This window comes from Capra hircus, chromosome 24, assembly GCF_001704415.2.
Source record: "Capra hircus breed San Clemente chromosome 24, ASM170441v1, whole genome shotgun sequence".
Lineage (NCBI taxonomy): Eukaryota > Metazoa > Chordata > Mammalia > Artiodactyla > Bovidae > Capra > Capra hircus.
Genome location: NC_030831.1, coordinates 41,768,631 through 41,776,580, shown reverse-complemented (window position 1 = coordinate 41,776,580; position 7,950 = coordinate 41,768,631).

Genomic DNA, 7,950 nt, shown 5'->3' with positions numbered 1-7,950 from the left:
GGAATTCGAGTCACAGAGGGCTGCCAGCCAGTAGCCAGGAATAGACACCAAATGCCTTGGTTCCCATTCCTTTGCCTTATCTTTTATATTGGTTTGCGTCTTCTAAATTGGCTTCAGTATTTCCCTTTAAAAGGGAAAAATATTCTGGGCCTCAGTGTTGATTCAAGCTGTTTTATTATAGTGTTAGTCTCTCAGTCATGTCCAGCTCTTTGCGACCACGTGGACTGTAGCCCACCAGGCTCCTCTGTCCATGTGACTCTCCAGGCAAGAATACTGGACTGGATAGCCATTCCCTTCTCCAGGGGATCTTCCTCACCAGGGATTGAACTCGGGTCTCCCAAATTGCAGGCAGGTTCCTTATCATCTGAGCCACCATATAATAATATTATAACATTACCTAAATATTAATACACCTAACACTATTATACACATAACTTTTATAGTTCTTACATAACTAAGACCAAAACATATCACAAATACATAGAAACTTATACATGGATGATATTGACTGATAAGGCATGGGTTCTTTACACCTGGAATGCATGCTGTTTTGCTGGATTCCATGAGGGCCTTCTCCGACCCTCTGGTCTGAATTGCTTTCCCTAAATACGCCTACCTCCAATTTCATCACCACATTTACCACCAGGTTATAACCAACATAGGTGGAGAATCCTGCCCCTCCCAACTCATTCGGTTCAACAGCCTACACTGTACCTGTCATGAGAGGAATTCAGTATTTGTTGACAATGAAAATCTCATACATGGTGCAGATATTTGGCCTCTCCAAAGGGGCTGTATGTCTGGTTGGATCCAGGCTTACACGCACAGGTACTGGTGAGAGTGCTTTTCTAATACAAGGAACAGGAAACCTAAGTAAAGTTGACTGAACAGTATTGGGTTCATGATCTCACACGAAAAGAATTCCAGAGGTAGAGCAGTTCCAAGATTAGATAATTCAGTTACTCAAGGAGTCCTTAGAAACTTGCGTGCCTTCTGTCTTTTCCTCTTCCATTTTCAGCTGGGTCTCCTGTGATGGTCACAAGATGGTTGCAGCAGTTCCAAGGACCGGATAGACATGATAACATTCCGAGGGAGAAAAAGAACTCTTACCTTTTAAGGAAGAGCCCCAGATGTTCCTCCAGCAGATGTCTGTATCATGGGCATTCCTGCTACAGTAGTTCACAGACAGGCTCTGGCATCAGAGCTGGTTGAGGGCTTTGTAGCAGTGTGACTCTGGGCAAATTATCTGTGTGAGCTTCCATTTAAATGGTACCCTCCTCAAAGCTTTACCCTGGAAATGAGATGGGTTACTAACTGCCTGTAAAAATGAAACACCTGTGAAAAGCTTTTAAAAGTACTTAGTTTAGAATAAGCGTCAGCAGGGGGTCTTCCATGGTAGAGCAGCATCTTTGGAGGTGATAATCCATAGATACAGTGTATATTTCATTGGCGTCCAGCAGTGAGCAAAGACTTAGCAAAATAGGTGTCCCTAATTTCTGTTACTTAGGAGCGAAACCAAAGAGTGAAAAGAGCAATGCTTAAAATATGGAAGTTCAGTGTTAAGAGAATGTCTAGCCTGTTAACCCTTTCCCAACAATGATACCCAAAGTAAAATGCTTTTAGTTCAACATTGAACTGCTGGTAAGTGCGACACCACTCTGTTCAGCAGTCCAAAAGATTTGTTAATGGCCAGGGTGATTTTGACTTATCCTTAACCCAAATAATTCTCAAGTGCAAATGTCAGGATTAATATCTCTCATATCCAGTAAAGTGAGTTTTCTAAAGCTACCCCACTGCACAATCAACTATTCTTCCCTGAGTCCTTAGGTTAGAATTGTGGGGGCTGTTTGAAAAATCTTATCCTTCCTTCTACTTTCAAAGTCATGGTTTCTGAACACAGATCCACATGGACATCAGTGATTTCAAATGTTAGTGACCTAGCCATGTAGGCATGATTAAAGCTGGCTTGATTACATACATGTGGATTTCATTCCAATCCCAAAGAAAGGCAATATCAAAGAATATTCAAACTACCATACAACTGTGCTTATTTCGAATGCTAGCAAGGTAATGCTCAAAATCCTTCAAGCTAGGTTTCAGCAGTAGGTGAACTGAGAACTTCCAAATATACAAGTTGGATTTAGAAAAAGCAGGGGAACCAGAGATTAAATTGCCAACATTCAGTTGGATCATAGAAAAAGCAAGAGAATTCCAGAAAAACATCTACTTCTGCTTCATCAGCTATGCTAAAGCCTTTGACTATGTAGATGACAACAAACTGTGCAAAATTCTTAAAGAGATGGGAATACCAGACCACCTTACCTGTCTCCTGAGAAACCTATATGCAGGTCAAGAAGCAACAGTTAGAACTAGACATGGAACCATGGACTGGTTCAAAATTGGGAAAGGAGTACATCAAGGCTGTATATTGTCACCCTGCTCATCTAATTTATATGCAGAGTACATCATGCAAAACACTAGACTAGATGAATCACAAGCTGGAATCAAGAATCAGCAACCTCAGATATGCAGATGATACCATGGCAAAAAACGAAGAGGAATCAAAGAGCCTCTTGATGAAGGTGAAAGAGGAAAGTGAAAAAGCTAGCTTAAAACTCAACATTCAAAAAACTAAGATCATGGCATCTGGTCCCATCACTTCATGGCAAATACATGGGGAAAAAGTGGAAACAGTGACATATTTTATTTTCTTAGGCTCCAAAATCACTGTGAATGGTGACTGCAGCCACGAAATTAAAAGACACTTGCTCCTTGGAAGAAAAGCTATGACAAACCTAGATAGCATATTAAAAAGCAGAGACATTACTTTACCAGCAAAGGTCCATATAGTCAAAGCTATGGTTTTTGCAGTAGTCATGTATGGATGTGAGAGTAGGATCGTAAAGAAAGCTGAGCACCAAAGGATTAATGCTGTTGAACTGTGGTATTGGGAGACGACTTTTGAGAGTCTGAGCAACTGAACAACATACATGTAATGGACATTATTGTTCCCTGGATAGCATATATTCCACTATTCTAAGTTAGTGCTATTACCATAAGCCGAGAGAAGTTGGCCCTAACAATAGTGGTCAACCCTTTAAGAACACATGTGTTTTGGGGTTGGAGATGGGGCACTGGGAGTCAGGAGAGCTAGAGTAAAGTTGAGAGGAAATGACCAACTGTGAGAACTTTGGCTCTGCCAGTCCTATGCTTTCTTCTCCAATTGAAGCATTGCAAACAGGAAACATTAAGGATATGGAATAATGGAAATCTTGAGATTTGTCATCAGAGGGAACTGGATTTGCATTCTGACCTCATCACATACTAGATTCCGTGAAGCTATGGTCCTCAATTTCTGAAAGTATAATGGGAACATTAAACTGTTCAGTTTATGGAAAATGATGAAGGTGACTCCTGGCACAGAGTTCCTTCCAGTACCTAAGAGGGGGTCTGCTCCATCTGTGGGACGCTTTAGTCGGGAGTTCTAAATTGTGATGATCTCCTGGGTCATAGCCTACTTATTAAGGCAGCCTTGGGCAGATCACTGTGTACCCTGCCTTCAACGTTGTCGACTGGCCTGCCTTGCCTGGCTTTCTAATGTGTAACGTGAAATGCAGGCCCAGTCCTGCTTTAAGGGAAGAAGTGTGGCTGAGAGCCAGTTGTTATAAAATCAAAATTCAAAGGAAGGAAAAAAAGGGATAAGGTTACTGCTGGTGAGTAAGAGAGAGTTGTAGGAGGTGGGCGGGGGTGGGGGAGTTCTTCAAGCAGGAGATTTGAGAGTGCAAAGAAGAGTCACCAGTCACAGTGGTCCACTGACGAGCTCAGCTGTTTCGTGCTGTTTCACACCTGGGTGAGTGGGGATAAAGACAGTGAATCATCTCTTCATGGTCCTTCCAGATTCTCCTCAAATTAACCAGGGATGTGTGGGACCAAACGGGAATGAAAATCAGAACAGTCAGTAACTTAGCTACATGGACTCCTAGAGTAGACTGTTAAAAAAATTATAATAATAAGCAAAATGTCACCTAAGCCATTAACATATTCAGGTGACTCCCCTAATGTGAGACTGAACCTAGTGGCTTCCATGGCTCAAATTTTCTATTCAGAATTTGATCAATTTGATCTAGTAATCAAAGTACTTAAACAACAATGAATATAATGTCTGCCTAACAGATTGGAGAAATTTTAAGACTGCTCATCACTGGTATCAGAATGTGGAGCAACAGCCTGTCATCCATCATGGCAGCAATGTAAATAAGATCAGCAATGTGCACTCAGTTTATTTTTTTTAAATATAAATTTATTTATTTTAATTGGAGGTTACTTTACAATATTGTATTGGTTTTGCCATATATCAACATGAATCCGCCACAGGTATACACATGTTCCCCATCCTGAACCCCCCCTCCCTCTTCACTCCCCATACCATCCCTCTGGGTCATCCCAGTGCACCAGCCCCGAGCATCCTGTATCCTGCATCAAACCTGGACTGGTGATTCGTTTCATGTATGATATTATACATGTTTCAATGCCATTCTCCCAAATCATCCCACACTTGCCCTCTCCCACAGAGTCCAAAAGACTGTTCTATACATCTGTGTTTCTTTCGCTGTCTCGCATACAGGGTTATCATTACCATCTTTCTAAATTCCATATATATGCGTTAGTATACTGTATTGGTGTTTTTCTTTCTGGCTTACTTCACTCTGTATAATAGGCTCCAGTTTCATCCACCTCATTAGAACTGATTCAAATGTATTCTTTTTAATGGCTGAGTAATACTCCATTGTGTATATGTACCACAGCTTTCTTATCCATTCATCTGCTGCACTCAGTTTCTTAATATGCAGATCCTTTACCCTGCAAGTTTACACCTGTGAATTTATTCTAAGGAATTGACTAGAAAAGTCTACAAAGTTGTATGTACCCCACAGTATTATTGGGCTTCCCAAGGTGGCGCTAGTGGAAAAGAACCTGCCTGGCAATGCAGGAGACATAAGAGATGCAGGTTCGATCCCTGGGTCAGGAAGATCCCCTGGAGAAGGGCATGGCAACCCACTCCAGTATTCTTGCCTGGAGAATCCCATGGACAAGGGAGTCCAGTGGGCTATGGTCCATAGGGTCACAAGAGTTGGACAGGACTGAGGCAACTTTGATTATGCCAAAGCCTTTGACTGTGTGGATCACAATAAACTGTGGAAAATTCTGAAAGAGATGGGAATATCAGACCACCTGACCTGCCTCTTGAGAAACCTATATGCAGGTCAGGAAGCAACAGTTAGAACTGAACATGGAACAACAGACTGGTTCCAAATAGGAAAAGGAGTACGTCAAGGCTGTATATTGTCACCCTGCTTATTTAACTTATATGCAGCATACATCACGAGAAACGCTGGGCTGGAAGAAGCACAAGCTGGAATCAAGATTGCCGGGAGAAATATCAATAACCTCAGATATGCAGATGACACCACCCTTATGGCAGAAAGTGAAGAGGAACTAAAAAGCCTCTTGATGAAAGTGAAAGAGGAGAGTGAAAAAGTTGGCTTAAAGCTCAACATCCAGAAAACAAAGATATGGCATCTGGTCCCATCACTTCATGGGAAATAGATGGGGAAACAGTGGAAACAGTGTCAGAGTTTATTTTGGGGGGCTCCAAAATCACTGCAGATGGTGACTGCAGCCATGAAATTGAAAGACGCTTACTCCTTGGAAGAAAAGTTATGACCAACCTAGATAGCATATTCAAAAGCAGAGACATTACTTTGCCAACAAAGGTCCATTTAGTCAAGGGTATGGTTTCTCCTGTGGTCATGTATGGATGTGAGAGTTGGACTGTGAAGAAGGCTAAGCGCCGAAGAATTGATGCTTTTGAACTGTGGTGTTGGAGAAGACTTTTGAGAGTCCCTTGGACTGCAAGGAGATCCAACCAGTCCATTCTGAAGATCAGCCCTGGGATTTCTTTGGAAGGAATGATGCTGAAGCTGAAACTCCAGTACTTCGGCCAGCTCATGCGAAGAGTTGACTCATTGGAAAAGACTCTGACGCTGGGAGGGACTTGGGGCAGGAGGAGAAGGGGACGACAGAGGATGAGATGGCTGGATGGCATCACAGACTCGATGGACGTGAGTCTGAGTGAACTCAGGGAGTTGGTGATGGACAGGGAGGCCTGATGTGCTGCAATTCATGGGGTTGCAAAGAGTCGGATACGTCTGAGCGACTGAACTGAACTGAACTGAACTGAGGCGACTTAGCACAGACACACAGTATCATTCATAATATTGAAATCCAGATTGCCGTGTAAATGATCATGATCAATAGAGAAATGATTAAACAAATTACAGTGCAGCCATACAACAGCTATAGATTAAAAATTAATAATAAAGATCAGTATTTATCATAAAAGAAAAACACCCACAATAGATTAATTTTAAAAATTTTACAGAATATTATGTATAACATGAGCACATTTTTTGTATGTGTATAGGAGAAAATGCAGAAAGGTACACATCAAAATGCTAAAAAGTGTTCTCTCTGGGTTAGAGAACTTTACACCCTTTGTACTGAATTTATTTCAATTGATATGTATTATTTTCATCACATGAAAAAGAAAACTATGTTCCTTTTGAGAAACAGTCTAAGAAAAAAAAAACGTTAAAAATGAGTACTTTGGGGAGACTTCCTGGTGTTCCAGCGGTTACACCTCTGTGCTTCCACTGTAGGAGGCATGGGTTCCATCTTTGGTCAGGGTACTAAGATCCTGCATGACCCCAAAAAAAAGAGCAATAAGAAAAAAATGTTCTAATGAATAACTTTGTTAATTTTCTTTTATACTTACTTCTTTTTACTGGATGAAAACCTTCAGAGTTGCTTCCTTTAACTACTACTGATTTTTGTTCAGGTCTTTGTTTAGGGCTGGGAAGAGGGAAATGGGCTGTTTCTTAGGCTCTTTGGGGAGTTGTGATTCTAGGCAAAAGAATTAGCTCTGGAATCCCTCCCACTGCTCCTTCTAGTCAAAGCTATGGTTTTTCCAGTAGTTATGTATGGATATGAGAGTTGGATTATAGAGAAGGCTGAGTGCCAAAGAACTGATTGCTTTGAACTGTGATGCTGGAGAAGACTCTTGAGAGTCCCTCGGACTGCAAGGAGATCCAACCAGTCCATCCTAAAGGAAATGAGTCCTGAATATTCATTGGAAGGACTGATGCTGAAGCTGAAATTCCAATACTTTGGCCACCTGACTCATTTGAAAAGACCCTAATGCTGGGAAAGATTGAAGGCGGGAGGAGAAGGGAATGACAGAGGATGAGATGGTTGGATGGCATCACTGACTCAATGGACATGAGTTTGAGTAAACTCCAGGAGTTGGTGATGGACAGGGAAGCCTGGTGTGCTGCAGTCCACGGGGTCGCAAAGACTCAGACATGACTGAGCGACTGAACTGACTGAGCAACTGAACTGACTAAGTGACTGAACTGACTTAGCAACTGAACTGACTGAGCAAGGGCACTTGATCCAGGTGCTAGGCCTTCATGGTCCTTCGTGGAAGAGGGATGCTTTCGGCAGGATTTGCAAACTGTGTGCCAACTGTGTGCATTAGCGTCAAGACAAGAAGGAGCTGTGGTTCCAGGAGGTGGAAGGACAGGAGTGGCTGTGTGGACTTGGAGACAGCCTGGTCTCATGAGTCTTGGTATCAGCCTTTCAGTGCAGAAGAGACTAGACAAGATCTGGTCCAATCTCTTCACTTAAAAGAAAAAAATTTTTTTAAATTACTGAGATGGCCAAGCTGTTAACAGCTGTCCTCTCTTTTAAGAATAAATTATTAAATGTCACATTCTGTGAAATGGTGCTCTAGCACACTCTTTAAAACTTAATGAAAAGACCCATTCTGTTCATTTGGGGAGTAGCATGGTAATGCTCGGTTTCCTAGCTGCAGCCCCATGTACTTCTTGT